The 9,584-nt window shown below is 37.4% G+C and overlaps 1 pseudogene; it reads right to left on the bottom strand.

Moving 5' to 3' along the window:
• Window positions 1-8,795: 8,795 nt before the first annotated feature.
• LOC149153490 (oleosin pseudogene) lies at window positions 8,796-9,167 on the bottom strand (annotated as a pseudogene).
• Between the last annotated feature and the right edge of the window lie 417 nt (window positions 9,168-9,584).

Here is a 9,584-nt window from a genome sequence, read left to right as displayed (position 1 = left end):
CCTTATGCTTCTCCACACTACCATCAGTAGCTTGCTTTACCTTGTAAAGCCAATAGGAACTCACAACTAACTTGTTCTCCAGTCTCAGAACCACGTCCCAAACACTGTTACGAACTATGGATCCATACTCCTCCACCATAGCATCAACCCAAATCGGTTGTTGCACTGCTTCCTCAAAGGAAGATGGCTTAGTATCAACACATTCCCCAGCAAGGGCCATGTATCCAGTGTACCTCTCATGTGACCTACTCTTTCTGCACTGAGAAGATGGTGCTCCCAGATTCTCTCTCGCATCCTCTAACAATCTGTCAACTTCTCTTGTGTGCTTCCATCCATCTCTGGAAGACTCTGCGTGAGTGGATGTCTCCACTCCTGGAACCTCTGCGTGTGGCTACTCCGCATCAATCTGAGGCTCCTCCTCCTTAGGAACCAACAGTTCCTCCACAGCCTGTAGTTGGAGCTCCCTATCAAGGGAAACTCACATGGCCTTCTGCTCATCAAACTTGAGATCTTTGTGAACCACTATCCTCTGACTAGTAGGCAAGTACACCAGATAGTTGTGAGTTGTATCAGTGTACCCCACAAATATACCCAACTTTGATGTCAGCTCAAGCTTCTTCCGTAAATCCTTTTTCACATGGCAATATACCGATGAGCCAAAGATCCTGAAGTGACCCACATCTGGTCTCTTACTGGAGAAAGATTCCTCTGGTGTCCTCATCCCAAGTATGCAATGTGGGCTCCTATTCTACAAATAGATAGTTGTGTTGCATGCCTTAGCCCACAAGTGAAGTGATAGGCCTTGGTCATGCAGCATTGCCCGTGCTACCCCTACAATAGTTATGTTCTTCCTCTCGGCCACCCCATTCTGCTGTGGGTTATGAGGTGTCATCAAATCTTGTTTAATTCCTTCCACTGCATAGAAGTCCTTAAACTCTTGAGAGATATATTCTCCACTGTTGTCACTTCTCAAGGCCTTGATCTTCTTCCCTGACACTTTCTTGACCAAAGCTTTGAACTCACAAAACTTTGTGAAAGTTTGGTCCTTCTTCTACTTGAAATAAATCCAGCATTTACAAGAATAGTCATCAACGAAAATCACATAATACTTTTACTTCGCTGTGGATGTTATCGAGAATGGTCCACACAAACCATTATGAACTCGCTCTAAGATAGCCTCTGCTCGACTGTCTCGATCATGAAAGGAAGACTTGGTGTACTTTCCCAAGGTACAACCTTTGCATGTGTCAACTTGCTCAAGTTTACCTTTGGGAAGTCTTATAGATATCTGTTGTATTATCCTCAAAGCCGCATGATGCAAATGGCCCAATCGCCTGTGCCACAACTTGCCAATGTCTTGGATTTGCACCAATTCTGCTTTCGTACTCAATGCTGCACAATCATCTACCTCTATTTTATAGAGATTCTTCACCTGAATCCCTATCCTCTTGGTCTGACCCGTGGTTATGTGTCTTAGGAACATGTTTCCTTTACTGAAGACAAAATCGTAGCCTTTGTCCTCCAACATCACAACCGATACCAAGTTCTTCTTCAGTCCAAGCACAAACATCACATCTGTCAAGGTGAGAGGAGCTCCATGCTCCCTCTGAAAAGCAACTGTGCCCACTCCTGAAACACTATACCTTCTGTCGTCACCCATCTCTATGCACATATTGAGGTCTTTCTCCTCCAAGGCACTGAATAAATTTTTATCACCGGTCATGTGGAATGAGGCTCCACTATCAAGATACCGGACACAGCCCATCATCAATGACACCACGCATGTGATGAGGGTAAAGTCCATTTCGAACTGAGAGGCTAATGCCTCACCTTTCGATCCTTTCGAGGATCCCTTCTCAGACTTGTTCGATGGGAAATTAGTCGCATAATGTCCCATCTTGTGACAATTAAAGCATCTTACTTTAGACATGTCACCCTTCTTCCCTCCATGAGAAGAATTCGATTTGGAATGGGAAGCCTTCCCCTTCCCTTTCCTTGCCTTACTTGCTAAGGCCATATTTTATTCATCATCATTCTTGGATGAAAAACCATCTCGTGTGCTCCTCCTGATCTCCTCCTACATAAGATCCGACCACAGTCGTTCCCAATCCAACAGTTTCTCCCTTCCATTCACAGACTCCTGGTAGTTATTCCAACTCTTTGGGAGGCCAAGGAGAGCAAGGCTGACCATATCATCATCGGCAGTATTATTCCCGCACTGCCAAGCTCATCTCTGTAGGTGGTGATCTTGTTTAGATATGTGGAAATAGTATCACCCTTCTCCATCTTGATTCTTTGAAGCTTATCTTTGAGCGCCAATTTTCTTTGGTAGCTACTATTCTGGTAGAGGTCCTGCAATGTCTTCCACATTGAAAATGGAGTATCCTTTCCATGGAGGCTCAAGACAATATGGTCTCAAACTCCCTCAAGGATGATCCATCTCGCCTTCGCCACACACTTCTTCCACTTAGCCAACTCTTGTACATTAGTTGAAGTTGACTTTGGGATTTCTTGATCAATGAATTCCTTCAAGCCATTGTCTTCTAATACAACCTCCATTCTATCTTTCCATGCTATGTAATTCGAGCTACCTTCTAAGGTAGACTCAAGTCTCAAGCCATAGAATGCCATTGGCCAACCTTGAAGTATGATATGAATTCGATTTGCACCTGCAACCCCAAACTTCAAACTTTGAATTCTCTTCTCAGTATACTGTTCACAGCTCCGAGACCATGTAGAAAATCTGTGATAGGTTAACCCGATAATGAAATATAAATCAAATTAGAATACTATAACCTACTTCTACTATCAATTTGCGGAAGCTTAAAGATCGAGTTGAACAATATAACCAAAAGAAGAAGAATCAATGGCATAATACACATGAAAATACTTTGGAGAAAGTCTAAGATAAAAACCCCACACTATCGTATTATCATACATGGTGGAAATACATAGGAATTATACAAAGCCTTAGCTCTCACAACTAGCCAACTCTCAATACAATCCTCATAGATGCTCACTAGAAATCTTGGCTTCTCTCCAACCTTCCTCTGTGCCCTCCAAGATCCTATTTCCTTGCACTGTTCCTTATGGATGATTAGCCCATTACCAAGTGGAAAAACAATCCTTCAAAAATGCGCAATCCTCAAGAATGAATCCTTGACTTCATGCATGAGTTTTCTCCATGAGAAAACACATGCAACTAATAGTACATTGTCCTTGAACATTAATCTCAACTAGGTCTTTCTCAGAATAGACATGCATGAGTTTCTGATGAGGGAATCTTCAGTTAACTGGAGTAGCACTAGTTGAGTGCATTAATGCATCAACTAACTATTAACTCACTATTAGTTCCTCAAACAGTTTGGAACTAATTTAACCAGACTTAACTCAATAAACTGAGTTTATTAATTACAACTCAAATATAACTCAATCTTATCTCCTTAATTTAAGGGATAAATCTTGCATGACTTCAGAAAAACTTCTAACTTGAATTTCTCCAACTAATTAATTTAAAATAAATTAATTAATTATTTCCAAGTAGTTGTTAAGACTAAATTTGATTTTAATACACACTTTTATTTAAGGAAAAATTAAATTGGAATATTCTTGTTGCCATATTTCAACAAAGTACCATGCATGACTAACCAATCCACATGAATATGACCAGACTAATCAACTAGCATCTATCATGCATGTAACCATGACAACAATAGGATGATAGACATTCATATAATTGTAATGCATATAACAACCATTAACCATCATGTCTACATTACAAACATACAAACTTATATGGCGATTTGCTTTTACCTCGAGGTCTAGTGTTGTAACCTTGATCTGATACCACCCTGTAACACCTCCTCCCACATTTACCCACATTTACAATCTCCCCAGGGTAAACATGAGATGAGTGCTACTTATGACCTGAACTCCAAGTTCCAGTGATGGATGTTGGGCCTACAAATTGAAAACATCTTGTTGATGGTGCTCGATATCACCAACATATAGGGGGTCTCCCCAATGTGAAGTCCTAATTATACCTCACAGCATTTGGAGTATGATCCCCATCCAGAGTATTGACCCGACCACCATAACTATAAGGTTCACCTTGGTTTCAATGAATAACATAAGAGATTATATACATAACCCTTGAACAAGCAAGTAAGTTGAAATTGTGAAACACCAATTGTAATGTATAAAAGGAGACTTTCATGAGCGGGGGGGGAGACAAAAGTGAGCCTCTAGAAGGAAGTAATAGTACTAACCTTTGAGAGACACATGAACAAAGAAATATTCTTAGTTATCTAGTGAAATATTTCACTTAGATACAAAAATCATTAAACCACATAAAAAACGCCTTCAACAAGATGAGTATAGAGGCCACCGAAATAGTTCGATTTCCTTAGTACATATGAATGAAACATATATAGAAAACATCTAAAGAATATCCCTAAGACATTCATAATACATGCATGAAAATGTTTTAGCTCATTGAGCTTCAATTACGTGAAAGATCCAAGTACACAGTTACAATGATGAGACACTAGTTCCATTAGTGGAACATTAAGTCACTTTTTTCTTCTCCAAAGAATAGTTTTCTCTCCAATGCCAAGTAGAGAAGTGAACACTAGCTCTCTAAAGCTTAGGCCTCCAAAATCCCTTTGCTTGAGTTATGAGGTTACTTTTATAAAAAGAGGAATGGGATTTCATATCCCCTTGACTCTTGGTTTACCCTCATGAATCTTGGACTTTTGATATGTCCTTTGGACTTCTCTATGTGACTTTTGGACTTATTCATGTGACTTTTTTCCATTTATGACAATGTGACTCTTCATATTCTACATATGACTCTTGGACTTCCACACATTACATTTTGTCTTTTTCTTGAGAATACATCATTACATTCCACATGATGATGTGGCATGACACATGGACACACATGACTATTATGATGACACTTGTATAAGTTACAACTTGATAATGATGACATGGGCTTCATGATGAGGTGGCAATTCCAAGTTGTCTTCCTTGTTGCTTTATCTTGGATTCTTGATGATAGATCTGATATATGCTTCATTTTCATGAAGAATCCACTTTGTTGTTCATATTCACCCTCCAAAGTGTCTTTGATCAATGTCAAAATCCTTTGAGTCATTATACAATGTATTATTTCTATCTTGGTCCATGATCTGCTTCATGTCTCCATGATGTATTTCATTTGTTCTTCTTCTCCGCTGGAGTTCTTTTATGCCTTTTTCTTTCCATATACTTCGAGTACCAAATTTTCATGCTAGGGAGGTACTGTTGGGGCAAAGTGATTGCCTATCATTTAATTGTCAACCTGGGGATTTTGTAAAACTTGAGAAGCGTGCGTGCATTGTATATGCTAGAAATTAACTTTCAATTTAGATCAATCTAACTACTAAACCAAATAACGATAACCAATTCATCTAATCTATGAAACCAAATAATAAAAATGAAATTCAACTAACGTATGAAATCAAAAACAACTAATGTATACTTAGTTACTCCAACATCCAATTATGAAGTGTTACCTTCTTGAGATGAGGTGTAAGCAACTATTTATACATTAACTTTTAATGTCCTAGAAAAGCAAGTAAAGTGTGCAGAAAATAACTCAGTAATTGCATGTATCAAATATTCAACCATTGAATTTTGAAATATGATTAAATCAATTTTTGGAAATGATCTTTAGGAATATCAGTTAATGCAATTAAATGAGGACCTTAAAAGCAAATAAAAACAATCACTCTTAACCTCTCAGATAGGAAAAGATATGAAAAAAATAAACCTTAATCTATGAAAGAAAATAAAAACAATCACTCTTAACTTCTCACACAGGAAAAGATATGAAAGAAATAAATATTAATCTATGAAAGCAATAAATATTAATCTATAAAAAAAAAACAATAAATCTCACACATTATAGATGGCCAATCCAAAAGCATGAGAATGGCAAGTGAAGAAGCTCCATATGCAAGCAAAACCAAATCAAAGTGAACATCACTCATGAGCATGGAGCCAAATCCAAATTCTATATTCAAAACATGAGAATTTCCCCAACTTTACACATGCCTTTTAAAGGAAAAGGCTCTCCTATTTATGCAAAAACATAAGAAGCTACCCTATTTAATGAGGATCCACTAAAATCTCATATAGTTACAACCAAATAGCTCATAATGAGACACATATCCCCAAAGTGTCTCATAGAGTTCTAATCCAAATAGGAAATGATGAGACACCTCACAGAGTTACAATCCAAATAGGACACATATCCTTCTTTGACTCCTTTTGAAGAGAATTCGAATTTGAGCATTGGAGGCCACATAAGGGTGACTTGGAAGCTTCCAAATGACCTACACATGTCATGAAACTCAAGCTACATATATAGATACATGAAACCATGTTAATTTCCTAGTTTTTAATCATAAATTCACTTTAAACAGATAAAATAAATAACTTTGGTAAATAAGGATCCTAACTCACGTATTTATGAAAATGGTGGCTAATGAAAGGTTATATGGTTATGTAGATGTGACATGTGAGTGAAATGGTGGCGATAAAGGTGAAAGTGGATGTCATTTTGAAGACATTTTGGAGGCCCAACATACCCCCCAACTAGAGCAATTGCATGTCCTCATGCAAATATTGCATTAATTCCTTTGATTTGCTTGCAACGTCTTTGCTTTTGAATGAGCTTGGCTTATATCATATGTCCTTAAACTTTGCTTTTGACAATTTTATTTATTTTTGCAAAGTATTCCTTGTCATACATTGAATTGCAACATGTTTGGTTGGTTCTTGTGTTTCAACCAAATTCTAATTGGTATTGGTTCTTGTGTTTCAATACCTTGTTTCTTTTTGTTGCAACAAGATTCATTGAACATATTTAAGAATGCATCTTTAAAATTAGCCATATAGTGTGCTCTTAATTTAGACATTATTTGCAAATCATATAACTTTTTGAACCATAATGCAATCATAATTGATTAGGACAAGTATGTTAGGATGAAATGAAAATATGTGATGGTGTATGATATATGAATATGAAATGATGTCCCATCCTCCCAACTAAAGATATGACAATGTGAAAGAGAAAGTGAGGAATTTCCCAAAGTTACAATTTTAGTATTTCGGGAAATTGCATGACTAAAAATTAGAAAACCACATACCTTCACTTACCTTTGATGTGCATGAGTTATGAAAATTGAAGAGTGTGGCTGCTTTTGGATCATAGAATGAAATGTAGAACTCATCTGCTTCTTGGTTGCATAAATGGTGGATGAGGTTGTGAAGTGGATTCTTTATTTCTGCTGCTAAATCTGTTGTATCTGCTACAAAATGTTGAAATGATATAGTCTTCAATCGCTATGAAACCGATGGTACAACTCTAGTCATGCGAATAAATGTGTCGGTGTTGAGCATGAAGAGAGGTCACTGGATTACTGACCATTGATGAATGTCATTAACCAATGTGAGACAAACTTACCATTAGTGTCAACGAGTGCTAAGGTACCTAAGTACATCTTGTGAAGGGCGAATAAATGAGCCAATGTCGAGCCACTTGCAAGATCCAACGATTAAGGGACATTGATGTATTCCCATGATTATTGGCGAGAGAGCCTATCATTAAGGCATACAAGCCTCAAGGTACTAATGAGGACTCTAGCCTTGGACCTAGATAATGTGTTGATGTCGATAGGCCAAGGCTTGTTAGAAGGAAGGCCTTAAGGAATCCTCCATCATCTAATGCGAGCATGAAACAATGATTTTGAAGGACTATGAATGGAAAATTTTGCAGTGGATCAAGGTTTATTTAACAGAAAGGAAAATGACAAGTGAATGGAAAGTAAAAGGACAAATCAACATGTAAGTGAGCTGAATGTCTTTATGAAAATGGGTTATGAGTTAGTGAAAACAAGGCAGGAAAATATGAGATGAGAATTTTATTGACTAACTAAGTGAAATGAAATACGACTACAAAGGAAATGAGGTGAAGTTTTTATTGACTGAAGGAGTATGGATGCAATGGAAACATTGAAATCTGAAAGGCTTGCAATTTCTGGATCTGATATGCATTAACATGTGCTCATGCATTGATGTTTCATCTCTATTGCTGCTCTGATCATTTTCTTGTGAAATAAATGTGGTCTTTGAGAGACACTATTTGCTTATGGTCATCTGTTCTTCCTCCTGGAACCTGCAAAAAACTAGTACTTCTTCTCCAATGGATTGTAAAGTTATCAAAATAGAGAGGTGATCAATTTCTCTGTTAATGACATTTACATAAAAAATAAGAATTGGTACTATTAAACAAGTTCATGAAAGAAAACCAGAATTATTTTCCAGCTGCAAAATTGTCGATTAACTGCAGAATCACCGTTTAGTTGCAGAATGGAATCAGCTACAGAATTGTTGATTAGCTGTAGAATCGTTGTTTAGCTGCAGAATGGAATCAGCTGCAGAATGTGCATAGTTTCTGTAGCTAAAATTATGAACAAACAATCCAAGTCAGTAAATATCCAAAAATGAATTCAAAGAGCAAGAAACAATGTTGTGGTCTACTTGAGCCAAAATCCAGTGATAATTGCAATGCCTCTTATTAGCAAAAAAAAAATTATTATTATTATTTTTTATTTTTTATTTTTTATTTTATTTAACAATATTTGCAGCTCTATTTAAAAAAAAACCAATTACAACATACCATAACATGAACATAATCTTAACCCTTATCGCAGTTTGAACAAAATCCAATAATTATCAAGGCTTACTTAAGCTTTGAGCGCAGCATCGTGAATCTTACTCTGCAAATACCCACCATATTCACGGGCATAGTCTATCTGGTCTACACCAGGGGGATGCCTGCTCTTAATGTAGTTGTAAAGCCATGATATGGAAAATAAGGCTGCCAGTCCAAAGTCTCCTGCAGAAAATAACCCTCCAACTGCTACAAACAACACAGTTGCTACTTGTATCAATATGGGACTGAAGAAAATGAGAACAGGAGTGAGAACCACCATTCCTACAACTGTTCTAGTTAATGTGAGACCAGTCAAAAGAAGCAAAACTGCATCAGAAACGAACAGGGTGATGAAACCCAAGATCTGAGTTGAATTGGGCGTATGATCATGAATTTTCTGCATCACTCCCTGATACTGATCAACCACCTCAAATGCTTAAAAACACTGAAAACCCATGAATTTGGCAAGTTAGCCTCTGCAGCGCTAAAATTAAGTTCATACAATGAATAGTTTACAAGTTTGAGGGTGACTTGGATATGATGGGCAATGGGGGTATGATCAACTCTCAGTTGACTAGCGATGACCGTGTGACAAAGAGAATCGGCTTGACAATGACCTGCTGGCTATGAAGAGAGATGAGGAAATGCATGTTTTGAACACCCGTGTTGTGTTCAAACAATTCACTGTGAATTGATTCATTCAAAACTGTTTTTTCTGAATCCATGGATTTACTGACAGAAAATCATAATTGTGTTTCCTCAAACCAGCATAGCATCCCAAGAATTGGATTTGATGGCCGCACTGTTGTCTCTGTGCATT

Source organism: Pinus tabuliformis, chromosome 9, assembly GCF_031772625.1.
Source record: "Pinus tabuliformis cultivar Carrire ecotype Pingquan chromosome 9, CPIR1, whole genome shotgun sequence".
Taxonomy (NCBI): Eukaryota; Viridiplantae; Streptophyta; class Pinopsida; order Pinales; family Pinaceae; genus Pinus; species Pinus tabuliformis.
The sequence above is the reverse complement of the archived record's forward strand: the minus strand, read 5'-3'. Positions and strand labels throughout refer to the sequence as shown.